General features: G+C 44.4%; 1 pseudogene; it reads right to left on the minus strand.

Annotated features, from left to right (window-relative positions):
• Positions 1-18846: 18846 nt before the first annotated feature.
• LOC126095909 (5S ribosomal RNA) lies at positions 18847-18964 on the minus strand (annotated as a pseudogene).
• Between the last annotated feature and the right edge of the window lie 2354 nt (positions 18965-21318).

Genomic DNA, 21318 nt, shown 5'->3' on the forward strand with positions numbered 1-21318 from the left:
TTGTAATTATCTGCACTACAACAGAAACAAGAAGGACAACTTAAGAAAAAATAATGTAAGCTCACAATCGACTTTGAAGCAGATAATTCCTGTGACTTAGTATGGGCAGAGGCTATATTCGACAACAGGAATAAATTAATAACTGGCTCCTTTTACCGACCCCCGTCTCAGATGAAACAGATGCTGAACAGTTCAAAGAAAACTTGAGTCTCATCACAAATAGGTACCCTACTCATACAATTATAGTTGGCAGTTACTTCAATCTACCTTCCGAATGTTGAAAATAATACATTTTCATACCTATTGCAAATAGAAAACAACTTCCGTAATTGTTCTAAACGCTTTTTTTAATTATTTTTAACAATTAGTTGACGAGGCCACTCAAATTGTAAATGGTTATGAAAACACAAAATAATGCTGAGCATCACGACGGATGCAAGGATTAGTGAACACATAGTCGCAGCGAGGCTCAGTTCCGTAACAAAGAAATTCACCAAAACTAAACGCGAAGTATATCTATTTATAAAAGCAACTAAAAATTCAGTTGACGTCTTTCTAAGAGAAAGTCTCCAATCCTTCCAAACTATGTAAGTGAAGACCATATGTGGCTCAATTTCAAAGAAATAGTACCAACAGCACTCGAGATATTCATACCAAATAAATTAATAAGAGACGGAACTGATCCCCCATGGTACACAAAACACGACAGAAAGCTGCTGCAGGAGCACCGAAAAAGGCACGTATAATTTACACGAACGCAAAATCTCCAAGATTGGCGAAGTTTTACTGAGGCTCGAAATTTGGTGCGGATTTCAATGCGAGATGCATTTAATAGTTTCCACAACGAAACTCTCTCTAGACATGTGGCGGAAAATCCAAAGAGATTCTGGTTCCATGTTAAGTAAACCAGTGGAAAGGCTCAGTAAGGGATCGGGAGGAGGAGGAGGAGGAGGAGGAGGAGGAGGAGGGGGGGGGGGAGGGGGAGGGGGAGACAAGAGAACCAACGCTTCGGAGCAGGTAAAATCGTGGCAAATGTCCGGCGTGGCAAATGTCCGTACACACTACAGACGAGAACGTCTAAATAATTCTTAATTCAAAGGGAAGAAAAGCAGTGTGATGCGAAATACACTCCTGGAAATTGAAATAAGAACACCGTGAATTCATTGTCCCAGGAAGGGGAAACTTTATTGACACATTCCTGGGGTCAGATACATCACATGATCACACTGACAGAACCACAGGCACATAGACACAGGCAACAGAGCATGCACAATGTCGGCACTAGTACAGTGTATATCCACCTTTCGCAGCAATGCAGGCTGCTATTCTCCCATGGAGACGATCGTAGAGATGCTGGATGTAGTCCTGTGGAACGGCTTGCCATGCCATTTCCACCTGGCGCCTCAGTTGGACCAGCGTTCGTGCTGGACGTGCAGACCGCGTGAGACGACGCTTCATCCAGTCCCAAACATGCTCAATGGGGGACAGATCCGGAGATCTTGCTGGCCAGGGTAGTTGACTTACACCTTCTACAGCACGTTGGGTGGCACGGGATACATGCGGACGTGCATTGTCCTGTTGGAACAGCAAGTTCCCTTGCCGGTCTAGGAATGGTAGAACGATGGGTTCGATGACGGTTTGGATGTACCGTGCACTATTCAGTGTCCCCTCGACGATTACCAGTGGTGTACGGCCAGTGTAGGAGATCGCTCCCCACACCATGATGCCGGGTGTTGGCCCTGTGTGCCTCGGTCGTATGCAGTCCTGATTGTGGCGCTCACCTGCACGGCGCCAAACACGCGTACGACCATCATTGGCACCAAGGCAGAAGCGACTCTCATCGCTGAAGACGACACGTCTCCATTCGTCCCTCCATTCACGCCTGTCGCGACACCACTGGAGGCGGGCTGCACGATGTTGGGGCGTGAGCGGAAGACGGCCTAACGGTGTGCGGGACCGTAGCCCAGCTTCATGGAGACGGTTGCGAATGGTCCTCACCGATACCCCAGGAGCAACAGTGTCCCTAATTTGCTGGGAAGTGGCGGTGCGGTCCCCTACGGCACTGCGTAGGATCCTACGGTCTTGGCGTGCATCCGTGCGTCGCTGCGGTCCGGTCCCAGGTCGACGGGCACGTGCACCTTCCGCCGACCACTGGCGACAACATCGATGTACTGTGGAGACCTCACGCCCCACGTGTTGAGCAATTCGGCGGTACGTCCACCCGGCCTCCCGCATGCCCACTATACGCCCTCGCTCAAAGTCCGTCAACTGCACATACGGTTCACGTCCACGCTGTCGCGGCATGCTACCAGTGTTAAAGACTGCGATGGAGCTCCGTATGCCACGGCAAACTGGCTGACACTGACGGCGGCGGTGCACAAACGCTGCGCAGCTAGCGCCATTCGACGGCCAACACCGCGGTTCCTGGTGTGTCCGCTGTGCCGTGCGTGTGATCATTGCTTGTACAGCCCTCTCGCAGTGTCCGGAGCAAGTATGGTGGGTCTGACACACCGGTGTCAATGTGTTCTTTTTTCCATTTCCAGGAGTGTATATATATAAGGATGTATCAAAGATTCATTATTATTATTTCGCGTCATTCTTTTCATTTTTAAAGATGTTTTCTCTTCATTCCCACAACCATACCATACTTTCATGATTATTATTTGACGTCGTTCGGTTCATTTTTAAAGATTTTTCTCTTCATTCCCACAACTACCCTATCCAAACGACTACACTTATTCCAAATAATGTCATTATTTAAAACTATAAAATTGTGAAAGTTTCGCTCGGGTCCTTTGGCATTTCATAATCCTTGTAAGATTACCAACAAGTGAAAATACACATAGGCGTTAACATTTTACCATGTTAACTTTTGTGTATAAGGTGACCAAAATAAAAATGACGCGAAATACATTTACTAGTCTTAAACGAAATAACTTATCGTAGTTCGTGAATAGGTGAACCGTTCTGTACAGAAGACACTAAAAATGACAGCTGCTAGTTCCAGAGACTCAAATCCATGAGTATGGGTCATTTCTGTCGGTGTTACGAAGGGAAAGACTCCAGTTGGTGCCCCACACTTGGGCTGTATTGTAGATGCGGACGTGTGTTTATTTCTTGTTAGACTGAGACATTGCAATAACAGTGAAAAGTCAGTCAGTGCATTTATTCGTTTTCAGCTTTCAGTCTCTCTTAACGTTTTTGCTCTTCAATATCCAATAACTCATTTTCCATTCTTATGGAAACCGGAAATATTCTTCCAAACTTCCGAATGTACTTTTTGTTTCTATTACATCTGCAATATTAATTCTTGCCAAACATTTCATTGATTCTTCGATTGATTGGTTACCTTTTATACGATAGTAAACATGATTAAAATTTCGTTTTGGGAGTCTTCTACTGCCAATCCTCATTAAATAAATAGAGAATCTAGCTCACCTTTTTCTTATAACCTCGGATATTTTTCATTGCTTTTGTTCTTCCGGTGTCATTGGACCCAAAATTCTTCTTAGAATCCTCCTCCGCTTCTCTGTCATTTCTGCTGCTTCAGAAGCCATTTGGAACATATTATGTGTGCACTTCACCTTGGTTTCTGTGCGCCCTAGTTCTGAATGGGCTGAGGTCTAAAGAAGACTCCGTGCCAGTTGTGTTAATCAGACAATTCTGTGTCAGTAGCATTGCAGTGGCCATATTTTAGTGATTTCGTTTCCTGATAGGTACACAGTTTGTCCCAGTTCCGCTAGGAATATGGCTATCAAAAATAGAAGTCACGGATTATGTTCGCAAAATCGCTATATTTATTCAAAACAGTCTCTCCCTGGACCAAAACAAAGCTGAAATCGTTTTAAGAGCGTTTTGAAATAGTCACTGTAGTCGTTTTTCCGAGTTTCATTTAGTGCTGCAGTACAGTTTTCTTGAATCTCCTTAACTGCGTCATAACGGTGTCCTTTTATTTCCAACTCGAATTTGGGGAACAACTAGAAGTCGTCTGGGACCAAATCCGGTGAATACAGTGGTTCATCAGAGACTCTGAGCCATTTGACGGCCAAAAACTAGTGCACAATCTTCGCTGTGTGGGTGTCGTTATAGAGGAGCAACCAGGAATGTGCCTGTTAATACTCGAGTCGATCTCGACGAATTCTTGCCCACAAACGCTGGGGGGACTCAAAAACTTGATGTTGCTTCACTGTTAGACTGCTATTTTCCGACGAGTGTCAGACACATACTATTACATTCGCAGCCACTATGCCTGCTGCAGCAATGACTTTCTACACAGCTGTTTTTGAAACTTCAAGGATTGTAACGCCACAGTTCGCCACGAGAGAGCATTGCAGACTGGAATTTCACGCAAGTAGTCGTAACGAAACTGGGGCACACTGTGTACGTAGTGACAGAAAGCATGATTCTTGTTCGTCTCCTCCTCCTCCACCACCTCCTCTTCACGGTTGTTGGGCAACAGCATGCTCTAATGGAATAGCAATGAACATGCCTCACACATAAAGGGATAAAATGTGTGTTATGGACATGGGTCTGGAAATGCTTTATTTCCACGTTAGAGCTCATTTTCTACTTCTCTTCGTTATAATATCAGTCATACTAAACATACAGTAACAGAACGTACCAGCATCACATGAAACGTTTTCTTACTTGAAATGTTGAAATTGAAGAGAAATGAGGGAGGAAGGAACGATTAGAATTTAACGTCCCGTTGACAGTAAGGTCATGAGACACGGAACACAAGTTCGGATTACGAATGGATGGAGAATGAAATGGGCCTTGCTGTTTTCAAAGGAACCATCCCAGCATTAGGGAAATCGCGGAAAACCTAACGCTGGATGGCCGGAGGGGTAATTGAATTGTCGTCCTCCAGATTCCTTGACTCCCCGCTCTCCGGACCTAAACCCACTACTCTTTTATTTGCTGGGGCACTTGCAAGGTCTTCTGTACGGAACCCCGGTACAAGATGTCCAGAGTTCTCGTGCTCGTGTTGTGGAAGGCTGTGAAACAGTGCGCAATTCTTGAAGGGTACATCAACGCATGCGACGGCAGATTGGTGCATGCATCCTTGCTAACGGAGGGCATTTTAACCGTTCCATTTAGTAAAGTGATTCATACTGTGCTGATACGTTCTTTTCCTGCCTGTTTCCATGATTAATGAATTGAAGAGTTGTAGAAACTGAGCTCTAACATGCAAATACAGCGTCCACATAATATATTTTTTCCCTCTATATGTGAGGAATATTTCCTGAAGGCATCGCTATACCTTTCTGTCACAGCCTGTATACATTAGCATAAAGGTTAAGCCGTTCCATCGCTGTGCTGTATGACTTTGGTGTTATTTGAGGGCCGGCCGGAGTGGCAGAGCGGTTAAAGGCGCTACAGTCTGGAACCGCACGACCGCTACGATCGCAGGTTCGAATGTGGCCTCGGGCGTGGATGTGTGTGATGTCCTTAGGTTAGTTAGGTTTAAGTAGTTCTAAGTTCTAGGGGACTGATGACCTCAGCAGTTGAGTCCCATAGTGCTCAGAGCCATTTGAACCATTTTTTGTTATTTGAGGTATTCTTTTATTAAAAGTATCGTTAATCAATCGGTACACCAGTACCTATACATACGTACTCCGTATGGTGTATGGCGGAGGGTACCTTGCACCACTATTAGCCATCACCTTTCCTATTCCATTCCCAGATGGAGCGAGGAAAAAAGCGATTGCCTGTATGCCTTCGTAGAAGCCATAAGTTTCCCGCCTTCGCGGTCCTACACGAAATGTGCATTCGTGGCAGTAGAATCGTTCTGCAGTCAGCTTCAAACGCCGGTTCTCTAAATTGTCTTAACAATTTAAAGGACCGACGTTTGAAGCTGACTGCAGAACGATTCTACTGCCACTAATGCACATTTCGCGTAGGACTGCGAAGGCAAGAAACTTACGGGTCGTACGAAGACATACAGGCAGTCGTTTTCCATCCAGAGATTACCATTTGAGTTCACGAAGAATATCCGCAACTCCGTGGAGGTATGTACCGTCTAAGTAACTAAATGAAAGCAGTTTGTTTATTGCCATACGCGTTTCGCTTCTTGTGTTTGGGAAGCATCATCAGTGGCCTGAAATATATGTTTCCTTTTATACATACAATAAATGTATTATGTGGTAGATATAATATGCTGCTATATTACATTTTGTCGTGTTTTTCTCTTCTTTTTTGGGTTAGAATCAACTAACCTAAAAAACAAGAGCTAAACAAAAGAAAAAGGTGAAATATCTCCACTTCTGTTTACAAAGGACATGAATATGAAATCAACGAATAAACAGCTGGAAACCAGAGCCTTCTAGATTGAATACTTCCAGAGATAGAGATAGTAAAGTAAGTCAATGTAGAATGATTGTATTTTATTACGTTTCCACTGTTACCTTGGAAACGATAAAAAGTACACTTCCAATTTGAATTATTTGATAAATAATACATCAAATTCTTCAGGAGATATCAAACATTATTATGAGATAATAATCGTAAAATGTCACTCTTAGACCAGTTACTTCCACTAAGATAAGCGTTACAAACGGAAGTATGTGCATGTATGGCAGTACATATCTCGTGGTAATGAAAAGAAACGGTGACCATCTACCCAGCTCCGTATGCGTCAAAAACTTTACTTGCTCGTAATCGTCAATGCGCTAAATATATGACGCAGGCTGTGGATTGTTTCATAGTCTATCTCACGTCCACTTGACGAAGCTCATGAACTCTGGAGCAGTACTTTGGTTCAATATTTGCACCTGCACACCGAAAGTGACTGCAAACTGCGTGGCAGAGGTTGCTTTTTATTGGATTAAATTCATAGATTCCTTCCCATCCTATTACAGGAAGGATCGTGGAAAGAATGGCAGTTTAATGCCTCTCTATACAGACTGTTTTGGGCGGAAGCCTGAAGAAATTTTGTAAATTGCTATAACAAAACTGATTCTCGGAACTTTCGAATTTGAGTGTCGCTCAGTACCATTCATCTTTCTTCAAGTATATTCCTGTTCCGATTTTTCAGTTCAGTGATTCTCTTTCACGGGCCGTTCACACGTATGACCATTCGTACTGCCCTTCTTCGTGTACGCGGGTTATCATTGTTAGTTCTGCCGTAACGAATACTTGCCAAGAAGAGCCAAGGCTGGGACGGTACTCTAGAACTTGTCCCACTATAGTCTCGTGTGCCATTTCATTTACTTCCAACCATCCAACAAATCTAAGTGTCCCGTTTGCATTACCAATTGCAGATTTTACTTATTTGTCTCATTTCATACCACTTCTGAGTTTTACTTCTAAAGGTTTCAACTGCGTTCCGTGCTCAAGATGTTGGCTTTAATCGAGTAGTCGAATACTATAGTACCTTGGTTATAGGGTTGATTGTTGGATTTGTGTGGTCTTGTAAGATATTAATGGCAGCTAAAGGATGCCTAAGATACTTTTGGAAAATCGAGAAAAATAATGTCTTCATCGTGTTTTGCTACACTTCCAAAATGCCAGCGCACCATGATTACTTGTGATAATCCCTGTCATTTCATTTCGCTCACAAAGATAACAAAACGTTTGTTGTGAGCTAATTTAATTAAAGGGACGCGTCCAGATGAATGTACGAAATACGAGCTAATTAAAAGTTGCAACCGCGTTCGGCGTCTACAGCGGTTGCTCGCTTTCCTCGGTAATCCCCCTCTTTGGGCCGTCGCCCCGTCGCTCTAATTGGCCAGAACACTGGGACCGCATCATCGATTGGAAGCCCTCCCTTCCTCCAGCAAGCGTAGCGGCGCGCACCGACACCAGCTGGACCACTCCGGAAGGATTCACCCGTGCAGGCTCTCGGCAGATCTGCGCTGCTCCACACCACAAACGGCTGGTGTAGTAGGCCAGCACGGCGCGTGTTTATTACGCCGTCAGCGAACAGGAGTGGGGTACAAACCCAGATTTAGGTCTTTTCCCGCGTTTTTCCTAAATCAAATTAAGGCACATTTAGGGATGAGTGTTTTGAAAAAGGGATAAGACCGATTTTCTTTCCCAATCCTCCAGAACCAGAGTTTATGCCCAGTCTCCCCTACGTCGTCAACGTAGCATTAGACATAAGTCGCGAAACTACGACAGTTTTCCTCCAACTTCGTTACTGCAGCGCTGTCAAGCGGATAGCATGTACAAACACACCAAGAATCTGTGTCTTGTGTACATAAGGCCGGTATTACACTATCAAATTTCTTTGTCCAATATCTTTGTCAAAGATATTTGATAGTGTAATAGGGACTTTGTCAAATGTCGTCCAATATTTGATCAAATCTAGGGCCTCGCTGTATATTTGATCAAAGAAACCGCTTGTCTTCTTTTCACTGCAATGTGACATGTTACCACATGGAGCGCTAGCATCGCTGCAGCGTACTGTCGTCTGTAGTGTTCTTATAACCATTGCCGGTAAATACAATTGGTGTGTGCCGACAACTACAAAATTAATAGAGATGTCTGAAGCTGATGAGGCGCTTTACAACGTGAAGCACCCTGAATACAAAAATAGATTAAGAAGATTGGAGACCTAACCTGATCTAACCTAACCTAACATAACATAACCCTCTCCTGTAGCAAGGAATGGGAGTATTATAGTGAGCCTGTCTTCTGAAGATGTAGCAGTTCTTAAGTGAATATTGTGCTTTGTGATATGAGGATACACTTCATTGAGCACATACAGAAATGTATGCTAATCCATTCTTAAGTAATTGATGTACGACTTGACGTCTTCCACTGTAAGCTCACGTAACAAGTTTTGTTGAATGCTTTTATCGTGTCGTCGTAAAACCCACGGCTTCACCCAGATTACATTAGTTTTTCGTTCCATAGATCCGTACTTAGGAGAGCCTCGTGGATGTGGAACATGTCGATTTTTTTAAGCTGAAATAACAATACTAATAGTATGAATAAATACAATACATCATTTGTTTCTATTAAAAATTTCGCCAATGGAGTAGAAGGAGTTGGCCAGTAGTAAGTCTTTCAAGCACCTTTTAAACTGATCTTTATTTCTAACTAAATTCTTTTATGTTTCCTGGCAAATTATTGAAGATGAGTGTTCCTGAGTAGTGGACCCCTTTTTGAACTAAAGTAAGTTGGTTGGTTTGTGGGATTAAAGGGACCAGACTGCGATGGTCATCGGTCCCTTTTTCCAAATACTAAAAACACCCACAGAGAATAAAAACGAGTAACAGAATAGATCACAGAAGCTTTTAAGTCCTTGTGCAGATCATTCTTGTTCCTGGTATTGTATGTATGAACTGAGTTATTTGTTGGAAAAAGAGATATATTATTTACGACAAATTTCATTAAGAAGTAAATATACTGAGAGGCAGTAGTTAGTATACCCAGTTCTTTGAAGAGGTTTCTGCAGGAGGTCCGTGAATTTACTCCACAAATAATACGTATTACACGCTTTTGGACCTTGAAAACTTGTTTGACTTAAAAGATTTACCCTAAAATATTATCCCATATGACATTATGGAATGAAAGTATGCGAGCTTTTTCATTTTTATGTTTCCTATGTCTGCTAACACTCGAATTGCAAATACAGATTTGTTAAGGCCTTTCTGCAGTTCTGTGGTGTGCTCCTCCCAACTGAATTTATTATCAAGTTGTAATCCCAGGACTTTTAAGACTGTCAACCTCGTATGTATGGTTCCATTTTTCCCCCCACTTCTTTTCCGCATGTGCACACAATGCAATTGGAGTACGTACGTAGAACTGCTGCGGTTAGTAACAAATTGTTGTCAGCCATCTTGAACTTTGACGAAAAACTTGATGACAGTGTAATACCCCCTCTAGCGCTACATCAAAGATCTTTGTCAAATATATTGGACGGAATATTGGATCACATCTTTGATCAAATCTTTGACAAAGAAATTTGATAGTGTAATACCGGCCTAAGGGGAGCGCTTTGGGGGTGGGGGGTTGGGGGCAGGGAAGCACATTTAAAATTCATTCTTCGGAGCTTATTGTGGCTATATGAATTGTAGTAGCAATCAGAAATATAATCCGGAAATATCCTTCTTTCGGTTTACAAAGAGGGTCGTTCGATGAGTAATGCCGCACATTTTTTTAAAAAATCCATTAACATAAACAGACAAACGTCCTTGTTGGTGCTTCACGTTTGATGTTTATTCTGTGCGCCGATGAAGTTTCAAACCGTTCTGGCAGATGGCAGAGTCGTAGTACAGCGTCAAAATGGCGTCTGTATACGACTCACGTTACAAGCAGCGTGCTGCTATTGAATTCTTGTGTGCAGAAAAAGAAACGGTGGTAAACATCCATAAACGTTTGCGTGCAGTGTATGGCTCAAAATGGTTCAAATGGCTCTGAGCACTATGGGACTTAACATCTTAGGTCATCAGTCCCCTAGAACTTAGAACTACTTAAACCTAACTAACCTAAGGACATCACACACATCCATTCCCGAGGCAGGATTCGAACCTGCGACCGTAGCAGTCCCGCGGTTCCGGACTGCAGCGCCTAGAACCGCACGGCCACCGCGGCCGGCTAAGTGTATGGCGATGCTCCAGTTGATAGGAGTACAGTTGGGCGATGGGTAAAGAAAGTTTCAGCCTCAGGAGATGCAGAAACAGAGCTCCGTGATCAGCCACGCTCGGGACGTCTTGTCACTGCCACTGCTCCAGACATCCTGAATCGTGCGGATGCCATTATTCGTGCCGATCGGCGCATCACAACTCGACAATTGGCTCTACAGCTGTCGTTCAGCGTTGGAAGTGCGTCCGCAATGATCGAGACTCTCGGATATTCAAAGAGGTGCTCACGATGGGTTCCACGAAAGCTCACAGCGGCCCACAAGATTCAAAGAAAGGCCATTTCATCTGAATTGTCGGAGCGTTCTGAGGCCGACGGAGAGGCCTTTCTGTCACGGATCGTTACGGGGGACGAAAGTTCGGTGCACAACTTTGCGCCGGAAACAAAAAGGCAGTCTATGGAGTGTCATCATCCTCATTCACCAGAAAAGAAGAAATTCAAGACAACCCCCGCCGCCGGAAAAGTCACGGTGTCAGTCTTCTGGGATTGTGATGGTGCAATTCTCGATGTGGTGCCAAGAGGGTCAACCATCAATTCAGAGGCATACATGAAGACTCTGAATAAACTCACGAATCGTTTCCGACTTGTTCGATCGGACAAGAATCCAGCAGAAATCTTGCTCCAACACGAAAATGCACGCCCACACACAACTCTGAGAATCCGGGAACACATCGCCGAACTGGGTTGGGCATCATTACCTCAACCAGCCTACAGTCCAGACCTGGTATCCGCGGACTTCCAGCTCTTTGGACTGCTTAAAGATTCTCTACGGGAACACACTGAAGATGATGGGAGTGTCAGTCATGCAGTGAAAACATGGCTACGCCTACAGGACAAGAGTTTTTACCAGCAGGGAATACATGCTCTTCCACAACGCTGGCATACGGCATAGAACGTGATGGAGACTACGTAGAAAAAAGGACGTGGACAAGACATGTTGATGTATATTGTCACCAAATTCTGACTTAACAATAAATATGTTCTGACAAAAAAAGTGGGGCATTACTTATTGAATGACCGTCGTAAGTGAATCATGTTATAAATAACAGGTGCTCCATTTGGGATGGTTAGTGGCACGTTCCGGTCATGCGAGATGCAGTTTAACATTTCCATTCAGTCGTAATGTCTTCAGAATTCCGCTGTTTTTTACCAACCTTTCATGATATCACTACTGTATCAGTTTCTGAACGTTTCCCGAATGCTGAGAAACATGTCAGTTGACAACTTTTTCAATATTTGGTTTCGTTCTTCGGTATCACGAGTATACATATAGGGTGTAACTGAATTCCGTTTACATATTATGCGGACAAGTTCCTTGCACCAAAACAAGAAAAGAAGATCTAGTAAACATGGGTTCTAAAATTCATATATTACGGGCCATGAACAATTATTGAACAGCAAAGATGTGTTTCACAGTAGCGAAGAGGAGCAAGTGTTATGGCTCTTAACGTGTGTATTTTAGAGCCCAGCCGCACGGGGTGTGTATGTGTGTGTGTGTTGTTCTTAGCATAAGTTAGTTTATGTAGTGTGTAAGTCTAGGGACCGATGACCTCAGCAGTTCGGTCCCTTAGGAATTCACACACATTTAGAGTCCATGTTTTTCTTGGTTTGATCCATGCTATCTCCTCCCAAAATATGGTAAGCGAAGAGCTTGCAGTAGAAGAGATATGCTTCGAAGACCAACAACAGATTATAGCTCCCAAACTAAGCATTTTAGAGTCCATACTTACCAGACATAATTTTCTTGTTTTGAAGAAAGAAACCTGTCTGTAAAGGGATCTGACTTATACCATGTATATTTTTGTGGTTATGTACTAGATTGAATAACGAAAATCGTAGCTCCTTTTCCAAGTCAGTGAATATGGCCGTGTGCAAACGACCGAGGAATTTTTAAAATTTCAAGATCGTAACAAATTTCATGAACGCAACGAAAGGTTTTGATTTGCGTTACATTATATGCATATAAACGAAGAGAGAGTTATTAATTATGTATTGGTAATATAGCAGTGTTTTGTGGTACAATATCCATGCAGTATGCTTCCCCCCCCCCCCCCCCCCCAAGGAGCGGGAAATGGCTTATTAATATGAGAATGGATGATTTGACATGTGAAATGGAGAGCAAAATTTGAACGCGATATACGTTTCTTAGTACAAGTATTCCAGGGCAACTTTGTTATTGTTACCATTGTAAGCTACATTCTTGTAATGTGTCCTTCAGGCACATTTTGCTTCAAGTAGATTATAAAATGGAACTACAAAAGGCAGCGACGAATGATAACACAAATTTTCTTTTCAAGGATTACTTGAAGCAGGGTTGTGCGTGACATGAACGAATAGCTGCGTGTAGCCTACATGCAGCTGAGCTTCATTACTGTAACATTCGCGCAAACTAAGTTGAATGGGCATGGTGCCTTTATGGTCGCTCCCATCAGCCACAGCACCGAGTGTCAACTTAGTTAGTGCGTTTAGTATTTCTCCCTTTACACTCCCCCTAGACACACTTCATCCCAGTCACCAAAATGGCGATTGCTACATGCCTGAGGATGTGTGCTGTCAACCGACCATTTCGCTTAGATAAGTTTCGGCTTATGTTTCTTTCCTCTCCAATTTGGCTCAGTGCCTGATACGTCTGTGGTCGTAGTGGGAGAGGAGTTTTGTTCTGCGAAAATCATGATTTTTTTTCTTGGGCAGGAGGTGGGGGGGGGGGGGGATGGCAGCTGCCCTCTCGTGTCCCTCAATTGTTGTACCCTTATCGGTTGCAGTGGACTACAAGGACACGACTGATTTCCTTCCTCCATCTTTGTCCAACCCTAGTTTGTGCTCACCTCCTGAAACCCTAATCTCGCTTTTCCATTAGACGGATGTACTCCTTATCTCTGTGTTTCCCGCTAAAGTAGCTGCCGACGACTACAATCACTCCCCCATACCCTATCAAGAACAACCAAAAGAAAGTGCGCACCTACCATTCTGCCACTAGACAATCTTTTATAGAACCAGATGTGGTGATTACAAATATATGTCAGTCAGTACGTTTAGTTGCAGGCGCATGTTTGTCACACAACAGGCTTTCTCTTTTCTATGTGAGATTTTAGCAGCTGCTATCAAGAACAACCAAAAGAAAGTGCGCACCTACCATTCTGCCACTAGACAATCTTTTATAGAACCAGATGTGGTGATTACAAATATATGTCAGTCAGTACGTTTAGTTGCAGGCGCATGTTTGTCACACAACAGGCTTTCTCTTTTCTATGTGAGATTTTAGCAGCTGCGTGGGTTTTGTTCACAGCATCCGGTTCGGGGTCCGTGATGGGCCGTGAGGTGGGCCCGCCCCCGCCGCCGCCGCCGCGCGCCGCCTCCGCCATGTCGCTGCACCTCCAGCCGCCCCCGGACAAGCCCGACCGCCAAGCCGGCGTCGCCGCACCAGTAGGTTTCCTTCACGTTTGTGCTTGTAGTCGTAGCCTAACACTCGTTAAGTAGCGAAATGGTCTATTGCCTCAACGACAGTGTTTCACTGCAACACACTGTTGGTGTAACATCTTGTGAGTACAGTTCACACATCAAGCCCTTCACGGTGGCGCTGCCATAGGTCAAACGGATATCAACTGCGTTTTTTTTTCTTTTAATAGGAACCCCCATTTTTTATTACATATTCGTGTAGTACGTAAAGAAATATGAATGTTTTAGTTGGACCACTTTCTTCGCTTTGTGATAGACGGCGCTGCAATAGCCACAAACGTATAAGTACGTGGTATCACCTAACATTCCACCAGTGCGGACGATATTTGCTTCGTGATACATTACTCGTGTTAAAATGGGCCATTTACCAATTGCGTGATGGCTGGGTGTTGTGTGATGTTCTTAGGTTAGTTAGGTTTAAGTAGTTCTAAGTTCTAGGGGACTGATGATCTAAGATGTTAAGTCCCATAGTGCTCAGAGCCATTTGAACCATTTGAACCAATTGCGGAAAAGGTCGATATTGTGTTGATGTATGGCTACTGTCATCAAAATGCCCAACGGGAGTGAGCTATGTATGCTGCTCGGTATCCTCGACGACATCATCCAAGTGTCCGGACCGTTCGCCAGATAGTTAATTTATTTAAGGAAACAGGAAGTGTTCAGCCACATATGAAACATCAACCACGACCTGCAACAAATGATGATGCCCAAGTAGGTGTTTTAGCTGCTGTCGTGGCTAATCCGCACATCAGTAGCAGACAAATAGCGCGATAATTGGGAATCTCAAAAACGTTGGTGTTGAGAATGCTACATCAACAATGATTGCACCCGTACCATATTCCTATGCACTAGGAATTGCAGGGCGACGACTTTCAACGTTGTGTACAGTTCTGCCACTGGGCACAAATGAAATTACAGGACGATGACAGATTTTTTTGCACGCGTTCTATTTAGCGACGAAGCGTCATTCACCAACAGCTATCAGCGACCTTGGCGGGTTAATGTATGGTGTGGCATTATGGGAGGAAGAATAATTGGCCCCATTTTATCGATGGCAATCTAAATGGTGCAATGTATGCTGATTTCCTACGTAATGTTCTACCGATTTTACTACAAGATGTTTCACTGCTTGACAGGATGGCGATGTACTTCCAACATGATGGATGTGCGGCACATAGCTCGCGTGTGGTTGAAACGGTATTGGATAGCATATTTCATGACAGGTGGATTGGTCGTCGAAGCACCATACCATCGCCCGCACGTTTACCGGATCTGACGTCCCCGGATTTCTTTCTGTGGGGAAAGTTGAAGGATATTTGCTATCGTGATCCACCGACAACGCCTGACAACATGCGTCAGCGCATTGTCAATGCATGTGCGAACATTACGGAAGGCGAACTACTCGCTGTTGAGAGGAATGTCTTTTCACGTATTCCCAAATGAATTGAGGTTGACGGACATCATTTTGAGCATTTATTGCATTAATGTGGTATTTACAGGTAATCACGCTGTAACAGCATGCTCTCTCAGAAATGATAAGTTCACAAATGTACATGTATCACATTGGAACAACCAAAATAAAATGTTCAAACGTAGCTTCGTTCTCTATTTTAATTTAAGAAACCTACCTGTTACCAACTTTAAAACTGTGAGCCATATGTTTGTGACTATTACAGCGCCATCTATCACAAAGCGAAAAAAGTGGTCCGACTAAGACATTCCTATTTCTTTACGTACTACACGAATATGTAATAAAAAGTGCGGGTTCCTATTTTAAAAAACGCAGTTGATATCCGATTGACCTCTGGCAGCGCCATCTAGCGGGCCAACCATAGCGCCATCTGGTTTCCCCCTTCAAGCTAGACAAGTTTCGTTCTTTGTAGTTTTTTCGTTTGACGCTTATTTCGTGAGATATTTGGCCCGGTCACGATCAATGGACCACCCTGTATGTTCAGCTATAATAATAACGCTGTAAAACAATCATACCTGTCTGTTTGAACGCGCCTGTCTCCGAAACTACCACAGGAATTTTCGGGGGTTTTCACAAATAACTTTGATCGTAGCTTGGGGCAACGTGTAGGCTTTATTTCATCCATATTGGATGACGGGGAAAAAAATATACCGTAATTTAAAATTTTATCTAAAATCGTCTGTTCGTCTTAATAGTTCAGATGTTTAATCTTCACGGCGTTGTACACAAAAGAACCAGCCAGCTCTGTTAGGTGTTTCTTTTTTTTTATGCAGTAACAGATGTACTTCTGGAAGTTTACGTCAGTGACAGAATTAAGGGCAGCAGCCCTATCTGTACGGATACAAACTAATAGCGAATTTACTTGGCTAAGATACACGAAGTTACTGATTTCGCTTAGTGTATTTGAAATCTGACGACATTGGTTTTCTGCTTTCGATAGGTTTTATTTGTATTCTGTGCTAGAAAAACGAATCTAACGATTTTGCTTTGCGATTTGGGTTACTAAAACTAAAAACTCCGCCAGAACAGGCCTTGAAGACCTGACAGCACCGACCGGACGCCGTGTCATCCTCAACCCACAAGCGTCACTTAATGCGGATATGAAGGGGTGTATGGTCAACGCAACGCTCTCCCAGCCGTATGTCAGTTTACGCGACCGGAGCTGCTACGAGGGCTATCCACTAAGTACATTACGTTTTCGTTTGTGTCCGTTAGGGGCGGGGCTACCGCGGCCATCTTGGTGTCATGGCATTCCGCCGCTCAGTCAGATTCCTGCCGTGCTAGTGAGAGGTTCGTGCTGTACTCCGTTGAGTTTCTGTGACAGTTTGAAATGTCAGCGTTAATTGAAAAAGCCACGAAGTGTGAAGTGCGTGCTGTAATAAGATTTCTGACTGCAAAAAACTGTACGCCGATAGAAATCTATCGGCAGCTTTGTGAAGTGTATGGGGACAACATAATCACTGAAGGTGGAGTGCGTCAATGGGTCATAAAATTTAAAAATAGCCGAACTAACGTTCACGACGAAGAGCGAAGTGGAAGACCCAGCATAGAGACTGCCGAACTTGTCGAAAAAGTCGATGCCGTGGTCCGTGAAAACCGTAATTTCACAATAACGGAACTCTCTATGAGTTTTCCACAAATTTCACGAAGTTTGTTGCACAAAATCATTACCGAAGCGCTTGGTTACCACAAGTTTTGTGCAAGATGGATACCAAAAATCTTGAAAGAGATTCACAAAAATCAGCTAATGGCTGCAGCGTTAACGTTTTTGGACGCTTACGAGAAAAATGGCGACTCATTACTCGATCGCATCGTTACTGGTGACGAAACATGGGTTAAGCATGTGAACTGCGAGACAAAATTGCAGTCAATGCAGTGGGGGCACACAAATTCCCCCCAAAAACCCAAGAAATGCATGCAGACAATGTCGGCAAGGAAGGTGATGGCGATTATCTTTTGGGACAGAAAAGGTGTGATTTTTGTGGATTTCCTGGAAAAAGGCACTACAATAAACTCTCAAAGGTATTGCCAAACTCTGCACAACCTCGGAAGAGCAATACAAAACAAGCGCAGGGGAAAGTTGGGCTCAAAGATCTTGCTGATTCACGACAACGCCCGGGCCCACACGGCAAATGCCACTCGTGAAACTTCCTGGCAGATTAAAACTATGTGCCCGACTGAGACTCGAACTCGGGACCTTTGCCTTTCGCGGGCAAGTGCTCTACCATCTGAGCTACCGAAGCACGACTCACGCCCGGTACTCACAGCTTTACTTCTGCCAGTATCTCGTCTCCTACCTTCCAAAGTTTACAGAAGCTCTCCTGCGAACCTAGCAGAACTAGCACTCCTGAAAGAAAGGATAAGCGGAGACATGGCTTAGCCACAGCCTGGGGGATGTTTCCAGAATGAGATTTTCACTCTGCAGCGGAGTGTGCGCTGATATGAAACTTCCTGGCAGATTAAAACTGTGTGCCCGACCGAGACTCGAACTCGGGACCTTTGCCTTTCGCGGGCAAGTGCTCTACCATCTGAGCTACCGAAGCACGACTCACGCCCGGTACTCTCACCTTTACTTCTGCCAGTATCTCGTCTCCTACCTTCCAAACTTTACAGAAGCTCTCCTCCGAACCTTGCAGAACTAGCCATGTCTCCGCTGTATCCTTTCTTTCAGGAGTGCTAGTTCTGCAGGTTCGCAGGTGAGCTTCTGTAAAGTTTGGAAGGTAGGAGATGAGATACTGGCAGAAGTAAAGCTGTGAGTACCGGGCGTGAGTCGTGCTTCGGTAGCTCAGATGGTAGAGCACTTGCCCGCGAAAGGCAAAGGTCCCGAGTTCGAGTCTCGGTTGGGCACACAGTTTTAATCTGCCAGGAAGTTTCATATCAGCGCACACTCCGCTGCAGAGGGAAAATCTCATTCTGGCCACTCGTGAAGTTCTCGAATCTTTTAAGTGGGAGTTGTTTCCTCACCCGCCGTACAGTCCCGACCTGTCACCGAGCGACTTCCACTTATTCCCAGCAATGAAGAAGTGGTTGGCTATGCAGCGTTTTGATGACGACGCACAGCTTCAAGAAGAGGTAACCACGTGGTTGAAGACGCAGGCGGCCGAATTTTACGACGAAGGAGTTTCCAAGCTCGTCCATCGCCTTAATTTAAATGGCAACTATGTAGAAAAGTAGTATTTAAGTGTGGCTTTCATCTGTATATAATAAAAAAATTTCCAATACTTTATTTATTTTTAATTCCAAAACGTAATGTACTTTGTGGATAGCCCTCGTACTTCCCAATCAGGTAGCTCGTCAGTTTGCCTCACAAGGGCTGAGTGCACCCCATTTGCCAACGGCACTCGGCGGACCGGATGGTCACCCACCCAAGTGGTAGCCCAGCCCGACAGCGCTTAACTTCGGTGATCTGACGGGAACCGGTGTTACCACGGCGGCAAGGCCGTTGGTGATTTGAGTGCCTAATTGCATTTTGATCTCGTTCTGTTTACGTATACAAATGCCGAGAAAACAGTCGTGTGTTTCTGAGTACTACAGAACAGCTAAAAGACTGAGGACAATGCGGTCTCAAGAAGCCAATGCAGTTATTGAGGCGAGACTTTTTGCGGGTCGAGAACATCAGGACTTAACTTGCTCCTTCGAAACTTGCTCAGAAAGCGAGACGCTACGTCACTCCTGTCGACAGCATCACGCATTAACTCGCTCCTCACTACATATTATAAAAGAAAAATCGCAGCCATAGATACTTAGTGCTACCCGCCCAAAGCTGGGGCAGGCCGCTAGCTCATCTGTAAAGTGTAAACGAGGAAACCACACAGCTTGCAGAGGCCTCTTGAAAGATCTTTTAGTTGCTACCTTCTCTTCCCAGTTCATTTTTTCCCCAGTTCATTTTCTGGTTACTATTCAAAAGAACAAAGCTATGCCCAACCCGAAAGTGGGATTGAATGATGTGGCGATTTACCCAAGCTAGGCATGGTCCTTTAGTCTTTCAAGTGACTGACCCTGTCATTTATAGACAAACTCTTAACAACGGTGCTGGTCGGCAAATTTTCACATTAACAAAGCGTTACCAGAGCCGAAAGAAGCGAAAAACTTAGCACTGTCCGCAGATCGTATGTTCACACCTCTGTATTACAAGTTTGGTACTTAACCACTGAGATGTCTGCCCCTGGTAGCTCAGTGGTCAGCGCGACGGAATGTCATACCTAACGGCCCGGATTCGATTCCCGGCTGGGTCAGAGATTTTCTCCGCTCAGGGACTGGGTGTTGTGTTGTCCTTACCATCATCACTTCTTTAGTGCTGATGATGATGTTGTTTGGTTTGTGTGCTCGGTCAGCAGTGCCCGTACAAAGTCCCAATTTTTACGCAGTCCAATCTAGCCACTGTCACGAATGATGATGATGATGATGATGATGGTGTGAAATGATGAGCAAAACACAAACACCCAGTCCGCAGGTAGAGAAAATCCTAAACCAGGCCGGGAAACGAACCCGGGACCCAGTGATCCAGAGGCAAGTACTGATGGTGAAATGATTTATACAGCTACAATGCAAGACACAAAAATGCAGTCTCCAGTCACATTAATGTTACCACATGTCAAAAGCCTGAATAAGCACCTTTCACAGCGGACACCACTGCAAGACGAGGTTCCAGGAGGTACTGAGAAGGATGTGGAGACTTGCTGACTCCACTACAGCGGCCATCTGCATTACTTCCGTACAAATTCCAGCCTTCGTCGCCGATGAACGGCAGTTAGTACGCGTCTCCACGACACTCTTTATACAGGGTGTTACAAAAAGGTACGGCCAAACTTTCAGGAAACATTCCCCACGCACAAAGAAAGAAAATATGTTATGTGGACATGTGTCCGGAAACGCTTACTTTCCATGTTAGAGCTCATTTTATTACTTCTCTTCAAATCACATTAATCATGGAATGGAAACACACAGCAACAGAACGTACCAGCGTGACTTCAAACACTTTGTTTCAGGAAATGTTCAAAATGTCCTCCGTTAGCGAGGATACATGCATCCACCCTCCGTCGCATGGAATCCCTGATGCGCTGAAGCAGCCCTGGAGAATGGCGTATTGTATCACAGCCGTCCACAATACGAGCACGAAGAGTCTCTACATTTGGTACCGGGGTTGCGTAGACAAGAGCTTTGAAATGTCCCCATAAATGAAAGTCAAGAGGGTTGAGGTCAGGAGAGCGTGGAGGCCATGGAATTGGTCCGCCTCTACCAATCCATCGGTCACCGAATCTGTTGTTGAGAAGTGTACGAACAATTCGACTGAAATGTGCAGGAGCTCCATCGTGCATGAACCACATGTTGTGTCCTACTTGTAAAGGCACATGTTCTAGCAGCACAGGTAGACTATCCCGTATGAAATCATGATAACGTGCTCCATTGAGCGTAGGTGGAAGAACATGGGGCCCAATCAAGACATCACCAACAATGCCTGCCCAAACGTTTACAGAAAATCTGTGTTGATGACGTGATTGCGCAATTGCGTGCGGATTCTCGTCAGCCCACACATGTTGATTGTGAAAATTTACATTTTGATCACGTTGGAATGAAGCCTCATCCGTAAAGAGAACATTTGCACTGAAATGAGGATTGACACATTGTTGGATTAACCATTCGCAGAAGTGTACCCGTGGAGGCCAATCAGCTGCTGATAGTGCCTGCACACGCTGTACATGGTACGGAAACAACTGGTTTTCCCGTAGCACTCTCCATACAGTGACGTGGTCAACGTTACCTTGTACAGCAGCAACTTCTCTGACGCTGACATTAGGGTT

Source organism: Schistocerca cancellata, chromosome 8, assembly GCF_023864275.1.
Source record: "Schistocerca cancellata isolate TAMUIC-IGC-003103 chromosome 8, iqSchCanc2.1, whole genome shotgun sequence".
Lineage (NCBI taxonomy): Eukaryota > Metazoa > Arthropoda > Insecta > Orthoptera > Acrididae > Schistocerca > Schistocerca cancellata.